This window comes from Giraffa tippelskirchi, chromosome 1 (genome assembly GCF_054371585.1).
Source record: "Giraffa tippelskirchi isolate mGirTip1 chromosome 1, T2T-mGirTip1v1.2.pri, whole genome shotgun sequence".
In the NCBI taxonomy this organism is placed as follows: Eukaryota; Metazoa; Chordata; class Mammalia; order Artiodactyla; family Giraffidae; genus Giraffa; species Giraffa tippelskirchi.
In genome coordinates, this window is record NC_137275.1 from 85,675,967 (window position 1) to 85,693,410 (window position 17,444).

The 17,444-nt window shown below is 40.3% G+C and overlaps 1 long non-coding RNA gene across 2 annotated transcripts in view; it reads left to right on the forward strand.

Moving 5' to 3' along the window:
- The window catches only part of LOC145547464 (uncharacterized), a 133,686-nt gene that overhangs the window by 79,289 nt on the left and 36,953 nt on the right, over window positions 1–17,444 (forward strand). For both annotated transcript variants that reach the window (XR_014083846.1, XR_014083847.1), the window contains one exon: window positions 1,222–1,372. This is a non-coding gene — a long non-coding RNA (uncharacterized LOC145547464). The remainder of the gene's footprint in view (window positions 1–1,221; window positions 1,373–17,444) is intronic.

Sequence of the window (17,444 nt, forward strand, 5' to 3'; positions counted from 1 at the left end):
TGAGAGACACAGGCTTGAGAAAGGTGACAAAGGTTCGAGATGAACAAACATTTGAGTGTGTTGGTTTGATCTCCAAGGTATCAGTAAGAAAACAATGAAAGGAGACTTACCTGTTGACTTTCCTTCATGGAAGAAAGGTGTCAGTTTAATTCTGAAACTAAAGTGTATTCTAGAAGAATCCTACTTTTTAAAATAATAATTCACAAATTCTTGAGACTCCAGCTCATCCTTTGAAGCTGCTTGAAGAGACAGCAATAATACATTGTAAATATTAACCCTAGTCCACTCACATGATTATTTAACAAGAGTTTGGCATTCTTGGAGTGAATCTGGGCTGTATCATTTTTAATGTTCAACTGGTGGTCATAGCGACTCTACAGTCAAATTTTAACAAGAGGAAGTTGGGCGCAGAAAGAAAGAAAAGACGTGAAGCTGCCAAGCATTTGCCTTGTGAAATAATATTATAGAGATTCATCTTTTTTAAATCTCTTTCTTGTCTCTGCTTGTTTCCTTGTAAAGCAGGAATAATGGTCGGGAACGTGAAAGCAGTCTGACATTTGTTCCACATCATGCGTTTCATACCTCTCCTCCATCAGCATGCGCTCTATCTAAACATCAGAGGAAAGAAGCCTAGAGCACAACCATTAGAGAGCCAACATAATACAGACCCTGTGTTCAGTGGTCCAGTGAGTCAGAGGGCTCCTAACAAATCAGGAAGGGAGTTTTTCAGATGCTCTGAGGACCTAACAAACAATTGCTGGAAAAGCCAGAGATCATTGCATTGTCCATCTGCCAACAGTTCCAAAAAGTGATCTTCCCTCTGTTTTGAGCTCGTTGAATTTTTTATCCTTTGTGTTCTTCTTCCCCATCACAATACTTAATGTTGTGCTCTGTAGACACATCGGCCTCTCAACAATTGTGGGCAGGTTGGAAATATGATTTGAAATAACAGGATGAGGCAGGGTGAGGTCCATGAAAATGCACTGCTTGGATCTAACATGGGGAGTGGAAAGTATGCATTGTCCCACTGCTGCCTTCCAAATCCTCCCTTGTGTTTGCACAAGGCTTACTTTTGGCAAGGCTGTTCCTGTGAGGGCAGGACTCTCCTTGTGGGTGACTTGAGCTTGCAGACTCTCTTTAGGTTTGCCCCAGAACTTCTGGAGCTGTGTTGTGGTCTTAGACCCCTCCTAGCAAAACTTCATTTCCTCTCTCCTTCCACAGGACTCAGACCTGCTATGCCCTCCTGAGGGTTCCCTGGCTTCTCCAGCATCCTCTCCTTTGCCCTACACAAGGATTTTCACCAATGAACCTCTTACAGGTCTAATACTGTGTTGGCAAACTGCTCCTTAGAGGACCTGAGCTGAAACAAAAGGTAAAGAGATTTTATTCCATGGTTTAGAGCTCTAGATTTGAATGTAAGTAATGCAATAGGGAAAAATTAAGGGGATTCCCAGGTGACACTAGTGGTAAAGAACCTGCCTGCCAATGCAGGAGACATAAGATACGCCAGCTCCATCCCTGGGTCAGGAAGATCCCCTGGAGGAGAACATACAACCCACTTCAGTATTCTGGCCTGGCAAATCCCTTGGACAGAGGAGCCTGATGGTCTACAGTCCATGGGGTCACAAAAGAGGTGGAAACAACTGAAGCGACTTAGCACACTCACAAGGGGCAAGAGGCAAATATTCAAATGGAATTTCAAAGTGGGCTTGGTCACCCTCTCACTCTCTCAACTCCTTTGCCTCTCCCAGCCCACCAGCAGAGATTGGCCAACATTTTTAAAGGGCAAGATAGCAAATGTTCTACGCTCATAGGTGACATGCTTTCTGCTGCAACCACAGAACTCTGCTATTGTACAGTAGAAGCACCCATGGCAACACTTAAAAGAGTGGACATGGCTGTGTTCCAATAAAACTTTATTTAAAAAGCAGATGGCAGGGCATGATTGGCCTGTGGACCATAGTTTGTGGACCCTTGGTCTTTCAGTTCATATGAGAGATCTTCTTTGGCTTAATTAGTCATTTATTTAGGCTCCTAGAAACTGAGAAGTCCATTTCAAGTTAAAAAGCACAGGAGACTCTGTACTCTGAATTGGTATCTTCTTTAAAGACAATTGCCCTGCCATCAGCATTCAAGGCTCTCTTTTGGGGGGATCCAGTGTCCCATGTGCCCATTCCCCAGATCTCTGCCACTTGCTTACAAATTTGCTAAGCACTTCATTTGCCATTCAAACAAAGGAAAACTTCATTTTTCTTGTTGCTGGAAATTTGAAAATGGAAATGTAACAAGAGGATGACTGCATCTTGCAAAACCTTCTAGCAACTACAATGAGTCACCATGGCAACTCTCATTTTTGGATTAAGGCCCTTTGGAGTGGGAGCTGATGAGGAAAAAAAAAAAAATGTTGCATGCAGCCAGCTGAGGTTTTGACTTTAGCTAGAAAAATACCTTGAAATTTTCCCAGATGTGTAGGAGTTGGAAAAAGGGAAGCAGAGCTGATAAAGGTCCCATGATTCTGAGAACAAACCCGGGTATGAGGTCAGTCAATCAAGTGTCCAGGTATTCTACAGCTGAAGTGAGATGGTAAGGTTTTACTTCTATGATTACGCTTAATTGGTGGTGAACTTCAGTATTTTGTGATTAATATTTTATGTACTTGAGGTCACTTTATTAATATTCTTGCCTGGATATGTATATTACACTTGGATTATACTATTCTCAAAGAAAGGATTTAGTAAAGGGTGCTGGACCCATTTAGATCATCTTTGGTACTTTTTATTCCAAACTTCAAGACAAAATGGCAGAAAATGGCTTGATTCTTGGACAAGGATCTGGGACAGTGGCAATATAAACCTTGGCTCTCCCTCTTGAGAGCCATCCATGACTCAGAATGGATTGCCAAGCCATTTCTTTGTTTTTTGGCACTTACCCTGATCCCTTTGTCCTTCTGTCTCTCTTTGTTCTTGTTGAGTGCTGAGACAGAGCCAAACCAGAGTAGTCAGTAATAGATGACAAGTCTTCTTTTACACAGAGTCTCTTAAAAATAGTAACAATGTGCAATACTTTTAATGAAGAACCCATAGTTGTGAGTGTTAATCATCAAATTAATGATAATATATAATTAATATAATTAGTGACAACAATAATAGTTATGAAGTGGTGGATTAAGCATGATCACAATAACTACTAAAATAATAATGCGATTATCATCTCATTTGATCTTTAAAATACCTCATGTAAAAACTATCTAGCTGGTATTTTATAGATTAGAAAATTTAGGTTCAGAGTTTAATTCTGATTAAATGATTCTACCAAGAACATAAAGTTTTCCCAGATGGCATGTGGTAAAGAATCTGCTTACCAAGGCAGGAGATGCAAGATGCATGTTTGATCCCTGTGTCGGGAAGATCCCCTGGAGAAGGAAATGGTAACCCATTCCATTTTCTTGACTGGAAAATCCTGTGGACATAGGGACTTGGCAGGCTATAATCTATAGGGTTGAGAAGAATCGGACATGACTGAGCACACACACACACACAGAACACCAAGAACATAAACCTGATAATTGAGAAAATTGAAATTGTTGGCTATTCTGGCCTCTAATGACTGAGAAAATGCATAGGTTCAGAACTTGAAGCCATATGATCTCGGTTTGAATCCTGGTTCTACTCTTCCACGGTAAATTACTCAACCTCTATGTCTGCCCCACTGGACCATTGAAAGGATTAGTATTTGGGTATGTGGTTTTTGTTTATTTTTTAATTGGAAGGTAATTGCTTTACAGTATTATGTTAGTGTCTGTGGTATAACAACATGAATCAGCTATATGTACACATATATCCCCTCCCTCTTGAGCTTCCTTCCCACTCTGACTCATCCCAGCCTTCTAGAATATCACAGAGCACGAAGCTGAGCTCTCTGTGTTAGATAACAGTTTCCAGTTAGCTATCTATTTTACACATGGTAGTGTACATATTTCAATGCTACTCTCAATTCATTCCACCCTCTCCTTTCTCTGCTGCATCCACAAGTCCATCCTCTATATCTGAGTCTTTATTTCTGCCCTGCAAATAGGTTTATCAGTACCATTTTTCTAGATTCCATATACATAATTAATATACAATATTTTTCCTTTCTGACTTACTTCACCCTGTCTGAAAGACTCTAGGTTCATCCAGATCACTACTAATGACCCAATTTTGTTCCTTTTTATGGTTAAGTAATATTCCATTGTGGAGGCATTGTCCAAGATGGTTCAGTAGAAGGATGTGTGCTGATGACACCACTCTAATGGCAGAAAGAGAAGAGGAACTAAAGAGTCTCTTGATGAGGGTGAAAGAGGAGAGTGAAAAAGCTGGCTTAAAACTCAACATTCAAAAAACTAAGATCATGGCAACTGGTCTTATCACTTCATGGCAAATAGATAGGGAAAAAGTGGAAACAGTGACAGATTTTATATTCTTGGCCTCTAAAATCACTGTGGGCAGTGACTGCAGCCATGGAAGGAAGGCTATGACAAAACTACATAGTGTATTAAAAAGTAGAGACATCACTTTGCTGATAAAGGTCTGTACAGTCAAATCTATGGTTTTACCAATAGTCGAGTACAGATGTGAATCATAAAGAAGGCTGAGCACCGAGGAACTGATGCTTTTGAATTGTGGTATTGGAGAAGACTCTTGAGAGTCCTTTAGACAGCAATGAAATCAAACCAGTCAATCCTAAAGGAAATAAACCCTGAATATTCATAGGAAGGACTGATGCTGAAGCTGAAGCTCCAATACTTTGACCACCTGATGCAAAGAGCCAACTCATTGGAAAAGACCCTGATGCTGGGAAAGATTGAGGGCAGGAGGAGAAGGGGGTGATGGAGGATGAGATGATTGTTTGGCATTACTGATTCAATGGACATGAGTTTGAGCAAACTCTGGGAGATAGTGAAGGACAGGAAAGCCTGGCGTGCTGCAGTTCATGAGGTCACAAATAGTCAGACATGACTTAGCAACTGAATAACAACAACAACAATATTCCATTGTATGTATGTACTACAACTTCTTTATCCATTCATCTCTTCATGAACAGGTAGGTGACTTCCATGTCCTAGCTACTGTAAATAGTGCTGCACTGAAAAATGGGGTATGTGTGTCTTAAATGAGCATTATTTGGATAATGTTTAGAGCCACGCTCAGCATACATACTATATTCGTGTTTGTAAAATAAATAATTATACCACACTTGTTCTGAGAATTTGAATAAATTAGCTGACATTAGGAAATCTACCTGACGTTTCTAAGCTTCAATTTCTACTCATGTATAAAATGGAGATAATACTAGTATCTACCTTACAGTTGTTTGCAAAGCTAATTGGACTTAATTTAAAGACCTTATTTCACTACCAGGGACATACTAAGGGCTCAGATTTTGTTATTTATTGAACAAGTCTTGGTTCTCTAGATAAACAGAACAAATTATATAAATGTAGTAAAGAATAGAATAGATTTTGACCTATAAGGAGTTGCCTTATGCAACTGTAGAGTCGAGAAATAAGTCTACGATCTGCAGGCAGAGAGGTGGATATCCAGGGGAGCCAATGGTGTAAATTTAAATTGGAGTCTGAGTCTAAAGCAGAAGATCAATGTGTCAGATCAAAGACAGTCAAGTAGAAAGCATCCTTTATTAGCTTTCTATTTTATTCAAAGTGAACTGTTTTACTCAGACTACTAGCTCAAGTGTTGACATTCAGAAAGACTCTCCCAGACACACTTAGAAATAATGTTTGTAAAAGACTGAATATGTATGTGCCTCTAAAATTAATATGATAAGTCACTCAGAGCCAGACATTCCGGAGAGTGAAGTCAAGTGCACCTTAGGAAGCACTTCTGTCAATACAGCTAGTGGATGTGATGGAATTCTAGTAGAGCTAATTAAAATCATAAAAGATGATGCTATCAAAGTATTGCACTCAATATGTCAGCCAATCTGGGAGATCCAGCAATGGCCACAGGACTGGAAAAGGTCAATCCTCATCCCAGTTCCCAAGAAGAGAAGTATTAAAGAATGTGCTAACCAGCGGACAACTGCACTCATTTCCCATGCTAGTAAGGTCATGCTTAAAATCTTGCATGCTAGGCTTCAGTGTTACATAAACCTAGAACTTAAAGATGTCCAAGCTGAGTTTGGAAAAGACAAAGGCACCAAGAGATCAAATTTCGAACATTTGCTGGATCTCAGAGAAAGCAAGGGAATTCCAGAAAAACATCTACCTCTGTTTCATTGATTACACTAAAGCCTTTGACTGTGTGGATCATAATAAACTGTGGGAAGCTCTTAAAGAGATGGGAATACCAGACCATCTTACCTGTCTTACCTGGTGAGATGGCTGGATGGCATCATTGATGCAATGGTCATGAACTTGAGCAAACTCTGAGAGATGGTGAAGGACAGGGAGGCCTGGCGTGCTGCAGTCCATGGGGTCACAAAGATTCAGACACGAATGGGTGACTGAACAAAAACAACAAAATTTATATGTGGAAATCCTAAACCTCAAGGTAATTCTACAGGAGGTGGGGGGGGGGGTCTTTGAAAGATGACTAGGTTCTGAGGGTGGAACCCTTATGGATGGGTTTAGTGCCCTTATAAAAGAGACCCTGGAAAGATCCCTTCCTCCTTTCACCATATGAGGTAACAGGGAAAAGATGGTGTGTAGGAGGCATACCCCCAAAAGACACTGAATCTCCTAACGTCTTGATCTCGGAGTTGTCGCTTTCAGAACTGTGATAAATGCATTTCTGTACTTTATAGCCATTCAGTTTGTGCTTTTTTATTATAGTAATCCCAGTGGACAATGTTTAACCAAATATCTAGGCACCCAGCAGCCCAGTCAAGTTGCTGTGTAAAATAACTATCCAAGACGATACGGTTATTTTTGTTGTTATTGCTTTGTCTTCATTCATGGAGCCAAAATCTATGCAAATAAATAAACCACATCAACACTGAAATATAACCAAGTATAAATGGCTAATGTAGATAATGTGTATACACATTCTAGCTCTACTAGAATTCCATATTTGCAATATTTTAAATTTCTTAGAAGAACACACACATCATTCAAAGACTAATCTGCTTGGCTGATGAAATAATTTCAATTACAATTTCAAGGAAATTTCTTCTCATAGAGAAACATCTTGTTTAGGCACCACATAACTTAAGAATAATGAGTTGACTGAAAAGACAGTACACGCAACATAGACCAATGCACAAAAATTGTTAGGACCTTCTTGAAGCAGATGACATCACCCTTATGACAGAAAGTGAAGAAGAACTAAAGAGCCTCTTGATGAAAGTGAAAGAGGAGAGTGAAAAAGTTGGCTTAAAGCTCAACATTTAGAAAAGTAAGATCATGGCATCTGGTCCCATTACTTCACAGAAAATAGATGGGGAAACAGTGGAAACAGTGTCAGACTTTATTTTTCTGGGCTCCAAAATCACTGCTGATGGTGATTGCAGCCATGAAATTAAAAGACACTTACTCCTTGAAAGGAAGGTTATGAACAACTGAGAGAGCATACTGAAAAGCAGAGGCATTACTTTGCCAACAAAGGTCCATCTAGTCAAGGCTATGGTTTTTCCATTGGTCATGTATGGATGTGAGAGTTGGACGGTGAAGAAAGCTGAGCGCCGAAGAATTGATGCTTTTGAACTGTGGTGTTGGAGATACTCTTGAGAGTCCCTTGGACTGCAAGGAGATCGATCAGTCTATCCTAAAGGAGATGAGTCCTGGGTGTTCACTGAAAGGACTGATGTTGAAGCTGAAACTCCGATACTTTGGCCACCTGATGCGAAGAGCTGACTCATTTGAAAAGACCTTGATGCTGGGAAAGATTGAGGGCAGGAGGAGAAGGGGACGACAGAGGACGAGATGGTTGGATGGTATCACTGACTCAGTGGACATGGGTTTGGGTGGACTCTGGGAGTTGGTGATGGACAGGGAGGCCTGGTGTGCTGCGGTTCATGGTGTCGCAAAGAGTCGGACACAACTGAGTGACTGAATCGAACATTTCAGCACAGATTCTTGTACTTACTCTTGGAGTCGGAACTCAGTTGCCCCCTTGAGGGAACTGGACCCCTGCTTCAGCTGCTCCACCTGCTGAGGGCAGGTCCAGTCCTACTAACATTCCTGTTCTTCCCCTTATTTCCTTCATCCTACCAAGATTTGCGAGGTTCTATATATTCTTTTCCTCTGGTCAGGTACTCCTGTCCACTCTCAGCTAGTGTTCTGCATGCACTTCTGTGTCTGAAGGTGTATTCCTGATGTATCCATGGAGAGAGATGTACCCCACGTCCACTTACTTCTCCAACATCTTGTTCTCTGTCCTGCAGCTTTTTTTCGTAGGCTGTATTTTACTAGCTTGTGTTTACTCTTCCTTGAAGGAAATGTATCTATACCTGGGTTTTATAATCACATCCAATACATAGAGACCTACAAGACCTTTTAGAACTAACACCCAAAAAAGATATCCTTTTTATTATAGGGGACTGGAATACAAAAGTAGAAAGTCAGGAAACACCTGGCCTAACAGGCAAATTTGGCCTTGGAGTACAGAATGAAGCAGGGCAAAGGCTAATAGAGTTTTGCCAAGAGAACACACTGGTCATACCAAACACCCTCTTCCAACAACACAAGAGAAGACTCTACACATGGACATCATCAGATGGTCAACACCGAAATCAGATTGATTATATTCTTTGCAGCCAAAGATGGAGAAGCTCTATACAGTCAGCAAAAACAAGACTGGGAGCAGACTGGGCTCAGATCATGAACTCCTTATTGCCAAATTCAGACTTAAACTGAAGAAAGTAGGGAAAACCACTAGACCATTCAGGTATGACCTAGATCAAATCCCTTATGAGTATACAGTGGAAGTGACAAATAGATTTAAGGGACTAGATCTGATAGAGTGCCCGATGAACTATGAACAGAGGTTCGGGACATTGTACAGGAGACAGGGATCAAGACCATCCCCGTGGAAAAGAAATGCAAAAAAGCAAAATAGCTGTCTGTGGAGGCGTTACAAGTAGCTGTGAAAAGAAGAGAAGCAAAAAGCAAAGGAGAAAAGGAAAGATATTCCCATCTGAATGCAGAGTTCCAAAGCATAGCAAGGAGAGATAAGAAAGCCTTCCTCAGAGATCAATGCAAAGAAATAGAGGAAAACAACAGATTGGAAAAGACTAGAGACCTCTTCAAGAAAATTAGAGATACCAAGGGAACATTTCATGCAAAGATGGGCTCAATAAAGGACAGAAATGGCATCGACCTAACAGAAGCAGAAGATATTAAGAAGAGGTGGCAAGAATACACAGAAGAACTGTACAAAAAAGATCTTCACGACCCAGATAATCATGATGATGAGATCACTCACCTAGAGCCAGACATCCTGGAATGTGAAGTCAAGTGGACCTTAGCATCACTACGAACAAAGCTAGAGGAGGTGATAGAATTCCAGTTGAGCCATTTCAAATCCTCAAAGATGATGCTGTGAAAGTTCTGCACTCAATATGCCAGCAAATCTGGAAAACTCAGCAGTAGCCACAGGACAGGAAAAGGTCAGTTTTCATTCCAATCCCAAAGAAAGGCAATGCCAAAGAATGCTCAAACTACCACACAATTGCACTCATCTCACACGCTAGTAAAGTAATGCTCAAAATTCTCCAAGCCAGGCTTCAGCAATACGTGAACCGTGAACTTCCAGATGTTCAAGCTGGGTTTAGAAAAGGCCAAGGAACCAGAGATCAAATTGCCAACATCCACTGGATCATCGAAAAAGCAACAGAGTTCCAGGAAAACATCTATTTCTGCTTTATTGACTATGCCAAAGTTTTGACTGTGTGGATCACAATGAACTGTGGAAAATTCTTCAAGAGATGGGAACACCAGACCATCTGACCTGTCTCTTGAGAAATCTGTATGCAGGTCAGGAAGCAACAGTTAGAACTGGACATGGAACAACAGACTGGTTCCAAATAGGAAAAGGAGTACGTCAAGGCTGTATATTGTCACTCTGCTCATTTAACTTATATGCAGAGTACATCATGAGAAACGCTGGGCTGGAAGAAACACAAGCTGGAATCAAGATTGCCGAGAGAAATATCAATAACCTCAGATATGTAGATGACACCACCCTTATGGCAGAAAGCGAATAAGAACTAAAGAGCCTCTTGATGAAAGTGAAAGAGGAGAGTGAAAAAGTTGGCTTAAAGCTCAACATTTAGAAAAGTAAGATCATGGCATCTGGTCCCATCACTCCATGGGAAATAGATGGGAAAACAGTGGAAACAGTGTCAGACTTTATTTTGGGGGGCTCCAAAATCACTGCTGATGGTGATTGCAGCCATGAAATTAAAAGACGCTTATTCCTTGGAAGAAAGTTATAGCCAACCTAGATAGCATATTTAAAAGCAGAGACATTACTTTGCCAACAAAGTCCATCTAGTCAAGGCTATGGTTTTTCCATTGGTCATGTATGGGTGTGAAAACTGGACGGTGAAGAAAGCTTAGTACCGAAGAATTGATGCTTTTGAACTGTGGTGTTGGAGAGACTCTTGAGAGTCCCTTGGACTGCAAGGAGATCCAACCAGTCCATCCTAAAGGAGATCAGTCCTGATTGTTCATTGGAAGGACTGATGTTGAAGCTGAAACTCCAATACTTTGGCCACCTCATGCGACAAGTTGACTCATTGGAAAAGACCCTAATGCTGGGAAGGATTGAGGGCAGGAGGAGAAGGGGACGACAGAGTATGAGATGGCTGGATGGCATCACTGACTCGATGGACATGGGTTTGGGTAAACTCCGAGAGTTGGTGATGGACAGGGAGGCCTGGTTCGCTGCGATTCATGGGGTCGCAAAGAGTCAGACACGACTGAGAGTTGGACACGACTGAGCGACTGATATGAAATGAACTGAATCTCACTCACCATTGACCTGAGTGTTTGTTCAATCTTCTCATGTGCATGACAAGAGAACAAACTGTTATATGGTTTCCATTTCCTTTTCTGCAGTTTGTCAGGCTTTTGCCTGATGAACTCTGTTTAGGTTTAATCCTGTGACACCCCTCTTCCAGCTCCCCACGCCAAATTGGTTCTGTAACAATTTGAATCCACAAGCTAGATGAAAAAGAGAAAACTCAGAAATTCCACTCCTATGACTCTTTTTCAAGAAGGCAATGGCAACCCACTCCAGTACTCTTGCCTGGAAAATCCCGTGGATGGAGGAGCCTGGTAGGCTGCAGTCCATGGGGTCGCTAGGAGTCGGACACGACTGACTGATTTCACGTTCACTTTTCACTTTCATGCATTGAAGAAGGTAATGGCAACCCACTGCATTATTTTTGCCTGGAGAATCCCATGGATAGGGGAGCCTGGTGGGTTGCTGTCTATGGGGTCGCACAGAGTCGGACACGACTGAAGCGACTTAGCAGCAGCAGCAGCATGACTCTTTTTATCCATGCACTTAAGACCTGTTCCTCCTATTAAGCCTGTTGTTTTCTGAGTGTTGCAATCTCTAGATGAAGAATGAGGAGGTATTATAGAAAGAGAGGCAAGATGTCTTGGGGAAGAGAAAATATGAGAATACCATCTTGCTGGCTTCAAAAAATAGAATCCACGCAGATGCAGGATTCATGCTCAGTGTTTAGTTAGGTCATATCCTCTTTTTGAGTGGGACAAGCAGTGAGGGAATAAAAATATACTTTTCTTTCCATTATCTTGCTTTTCAGAAAAAACAGATTTGCTCTCTTTTTCAGAAGCATAGTGTGTGGGGGGGACTTTTTTCAGCCCCATTTCATCATTTTAATTCGAATTTTCAGTGAATGTCTGAGTTTTCTTTTCTCTCTGACCTCTAAGTAGGCAGTAACTATTTATGTCTTGCCATTTTACTTGTGATAGTGTCTGGAATATCTTAGGTTTCCAATAAATAATTAATCTAATAAGTGGATACTTGTCACCATTTTTATATTACTGGGGTATTAGGGAAAAATGTATCAAGGACAATTAGCCAGGAGAAATTTTCAACTAAGCTTTCCTATCTCAATCGGAAATCTCAGGGCCAATTTTATTTCTTCCCCACCTAGTAATATGGCTAAAATTATAACATAGGCTAATGACTTGACCTGGGAACTTTGATATGCCAGAAATTGTATTAAGATCAATCATTCATTCCACATGTACGCATTTGGAATACATTGCATGTGCCAGTTTAGGTTGGTTCTAAGCCAGGGTAGAACTTCTTCAAGTCCCATGAGGAATGAGGATTTGGAAGTGGCTATGTAAATATGATTCTTTACTGTATGAGGCACCAGGGCTTCCCAGGTGGCATAGTGGTAAAGAACCTGCCTATCAGTGCAGGAGACACAAGAGATGTGGGTTCAATCTCTGGGTCAGGAAGATACCCTGGAGTAGGAAATGGCAACTCACTCCAGTATTCTTCCCTGGAAAATTCCATGGGCAGAGAGGAGCCTTGTGGGTTATAGTCCATGGGATCTCAAAGAGTCAGACATGACTGAGTGACTAAACATATGTACATACATATGTAAATATGAAGAGCACAGGTTAAATATGCAAATATATTTTTATATTAAAATAATTGCAATCAATTTGAGATATGATAGAGTTATATAAAATGTACAATGAGACAAAGAAAGAGTGACATTTGAGTTATGTTTTGGGTCTTAAGAGAATAAAGACTAAGAGTTATGGAGGGTGGTGATCTAAAAGAAAGAGCACTTCTGGGGAAGATAGTAAAAGCTGTGGTCTGAAATGGTCAGAGATTTGCATGTAGTTAATTGTGATTGAAATAAGAGGATGGAAAATAACTGGAAAGGTTTTGAAAATTCAGTTACCCATGAATGGGTCACTGATGATAACTTTCACCTAGGATTCATGGATGGTACTAGATTCAGACTGGTGGTAGACCATAAGCCAAAGTGATAATGACTGGGAAAGATGTTTTGGTTTGCCTGATTGGTGCATGCACTGACAAAAGATTCATAAATTCAATGCAGATACAAATAACTGAATACAAAATATATAGATGAGTGTAAGCAGAAGCATTATCATGTAAGAACAAGAGAATGATAAGCCCCTGTTGATTCACGGGTGATTACACTTTAGGAATTTGCAATGTGCTGTTCAGTTTAGTTAAGTTCAGTTACTCAGTCGTGTCCAAATCTCTGCGACCCCATGAATTGCAGCACACCAGGCCTCCCTGTCCATCACCAACTTCCGGAATCCACCCAAACCCATGTCCATTGAGTCGGTGATGCCATCCAACCATCTCATCTTCTGTCGTTCCCTTCTCCTCCTGCCCTCAATCTTTCCCAGAATCAGGGTCTTTTCAAATGAGTCAGCTCTTCGCATCAGGTGGCCAAAGTATTGGAGTTTCATTTCAACATCAGTCCTTCCAATAAACACCCAGGACTGATCACCTTTAGGATGGACTGGTTGAATATCCTTGCAGTCCAAGGGATTCTAAAGAGTCTTCTCCAACATCACAGTTCAAAAGCATCAATTCTTCTGTGCTCAGCTTTCTCTATAGTCCAACTCTCACATCCATACATGGCCAGTGGAAAAACCGTAGCTTTGACTAGACAGATCTTTGTTGGTAAAGTAATGTCTCTGCTTTTTAATATGCTGTCTAGGTTGGTCATAGCTTTCCCTCCAAGGAGTAAGTGTCTTTTAATTTCATGGCTGCAGTCACCATCTGCAGTGACTTTAGGGCCCAGAAAAATAAAGTCAGCCACTGTTTCCACTGTTTCCCCATCTATTTTCCATGAAGTGATGGGACTGGATGCCATGAACTTAGTTTTCTGAATGTTGAGCTTTAAGCCAACTTTTTCACTCTCCTCTTTCTCTTTCATCAAGAGGCTCTTTAGTTCTTCTTCACTTTCTGCCATAAGGGTGGTGTCATCTGCTTATCTGAGGTTATTGATATTTCTCCCAGCAATCTTGATTCCAGCTTGTGTTTCTTCCAGCCCAGCGTTTCTCATGATGTACTCTGCATATAAGTTAAATAAGCAGAGTGACAATATACAGCCTTGATGTACTCCTTTCCTATTTGGAACCAGTCTGTTGTTCCATGTCCAGTTCTAACTGTTCCTTCCTGACCTGCATACAGATTTCTTAGGAGGCAGGTCAGGTGTTCTGGCATTCCCATCTCTTTAAGAATTTTCCACTGTTCATTGTGATCCACACAGTCAAAACTTTGGCATAGTCAATAAAGCAGAAATAGATGTTTCTCTGGAACTCTCTTGCTTTTTCAATGATCCAGCAGGTGTTGGCAATTTGATCTCTGGTTCCTCTGCCTTTTCTAAAACCAGCTTGAACATTTGGAATTTCACGGTTCACGTGAACCACTAGACCATTCAGGTATGACATAAATCATATCCCTTATGACTATATAGTGGAAGTGAGAAATAGATTTAAGGGACTAGATCTGATAGACAGAGTGCCTGATGAACTATGGACGGAGGTTTGTGACATTGTACAGGAGACAGGAATCAAGACCATCCCCAAGAAATAGAAATCCAAAAAAGCAAAATGGTTATCTGAGGAGGCCTTACAAATAGCTGTGAAAAGGAGGGAAGCGAAAAGCAGAGGAGAACAGGAAAGATATATCCATTTGAATGCCGAGTTCCAAAGAATAGCAAGGAGGGATAAGAAAGCCTTCCTCAGTGATCAATGCAAAGAAATAGAGGAAAATAATAGAATGAGAAAGACTAGAGATCTCTTAAAGAAAATTAGACATGCCAAGGGAAGTTTTCATGCAAAGATTGGCTCAATAAAGGACAGAAATTGTATGGACCTAACAGAAGCAGAAGATATTAAGAAGAGGTGGCAAGAATACACAGAAGAACTGTACAAAAAAGATCTTCACGACCCAGATAATCACATTGGTGTGATCACTCACCTAGAGCCAGACATCCTGGAATGTGAAGTCAAGTGGACCTTAGAAAGCATCACTACGAACAAAGCTAGAGGAGGTATGGAATTCCAATCAAGCTATTTCAAATCCTGAAAGATGATGCTGTGAAAGTGCTGTACTCAATATGCCCGCAAATTTGGAAAACTCAGCAGTGACCACAGGACTGGAAAAGGTCAGTTTTCATTCTAATCCCAAAGAAAGGTAATGCCAAAGAATGCTCAAACTACTGCAAAATTGCTGTCATCTCACACGCTAGTAAAGTAATGCTCAAAATTCTCCAAGCCAGGCTTCAGCAATATGTGAACCATGAACTTCCAGATGTTCAAGCTGGTTTTAGAAAAGGCAACATGCTGAGTGGGTGATAAAACTAAAAATGGTCTTACCTTGTTACTGTTGTTTAGTCACTATTTGCAACTTCATGGACTGTAGCCCACCAGGCTCCTCTCTCTGTACAACTTCCCAGGCAAGAATACTGAAGCAGGTTGCCATTTCCACCTCCAGGGGTTCTTCCCCATCCAGGGATTGAACCTGTGCCTCCTGTGACTCCTGCATTGCAGGTGGATTCTTTACCACTGAGCCACTAAGGGAGCCCTGTCTAACTGTGTTCTTAATAGTTATCTCGCTATTGATACCAAGCAGAAATATCTGCTGGGTCCACGTGCAAGATATTAAACTCAAAAACCTAGTTGTAATGTTTTTGAGAAGAAAACTGAAGAATGGGAGTATCCAGTAAGGCAACTGATTTATGGTTTTCCTTTAATAAAAAAATTTAACATGGCTTTCCTTTAATAAAGATCATATAGACAATAATTTATTTTGAAGAACTGTATATCTTGACAAACATTTGATGCCGTCACTAAGCACTTGTTCTGAATTATTTGATATTTTACAGTTTTGGTCTGTCTCCTGGATCCCCCTGTTCAGTGTTGGGTATTAGAGTTACTAGATTTCAGGACCGGGTGCCCTATGCTCTGTCGACTTTTGCTGTTCTATATGGTAGCTATGAAACATGTTAGCTGTTGAACATCTGAAATGTGGCAAGTCTTAATTGAGATGAACTGTAACTGTAAAATGCACACCTGATTTTAAAGACTTCATTTGAAAAAAAGAACATGTTTCTTTCATAGTTAAATATATATATATGTATAAATAGCTGATTTCATCTTTTTCTAGTTTTTGATAGACTACTAGAAAATTTTTAAAAATGTGACTCATATTTCTATTGAATAACACTGCTTTAGAGTATAGAAAAATTGTCATAAGATTGTGAGTCTAGTGATATAATTTGCTTAGATGTCAGTGAATATGTGAGCTTTAATCATTCTATTAGCCCAGAACATTCTGGTAATACATATCTCCAAATAAGTACCTATCAAATTTTTTTCTCTCATGAAACTAAAGTTTTGTTAAGAAAATTTGCTCTTTAAGTCTTTAACCAAATGAATTTTTGTTGACATAATGACAGTTTTGGTAAGCTAGCTGTCACAGTTACATTTCAGGCAAGGTCAGTAGGCTAACTCATCTTTCAAGTCTAGGGGAAGATAAATTTCAGCTTCTCTGATGGAAATGGCTTTGAAATAGAAATCAGAAGATCTGGATTATGGCCAAAGCTTTCTTGGCCACTTATAAACTGCTTGCATATTCTCTAGTAATAAATTATTTTGCTGGGATTCAACAATGTGTTTCCATATATATAAAAAGGGGGAAAATGATAATAGCAACTCAAATGATCTCCAAGGTTATTGTGGCAAGTTTATGTATAAGATGATAATTACAGTACAAAATGTGCTTAAGTTATCATAGCTTGCACTTTCATAAGAATTTTTGCCTATAAGAAACTTTGCAGTGTTTTTTAAAGAATAATGGGAACTTCCTTCCCAAAGCCCATAAAGGGCCAGTACAGATTGTAATTGGTTATTATTGTTGTCCATTGCCTTGGGATAAAAGAAGCTGTTACGCTAAAGCACATATCTAGTGACTAGTTGATCTTGATCCTGGATGAATCAACTTTTAAAAATCCACCCGCTTTAACAGTGGGGTGAGTTAACAGTAAATTTCAGGCCTTTGAAACAATTAAAGAGGGAGACTCAAATGACTGAAATTTGAGAATCAAGTGTGAGTAGTAGTTGATTATTAACTAATACTGAGTTGAATAGCAAATAAAAGGGCTTTTTCTGTAAATCTTTAGATTAATGTTTATATCTTAATGGTGTGAACCTTTTATTTCTTTAGTAAAACCTTATTAATTAACTGGACTCAGCAAGGAGAAGATATCTTTTCTTGATTTTTGACCAAACCTATCCCCTAAAATGGAGAAGGCAATGGCACCCCACTCCAGTACTCTTGCCTGGAAAATCCCGTGGACAGAGGAGCCTGGTAGGCTGCAGTCCCTGGGTTCGTGAAGAGTTGGACACAACTGAGCGACTTCACTTTCACTTTTCACTTTCATGCACTGGAGAAGGAAATGGC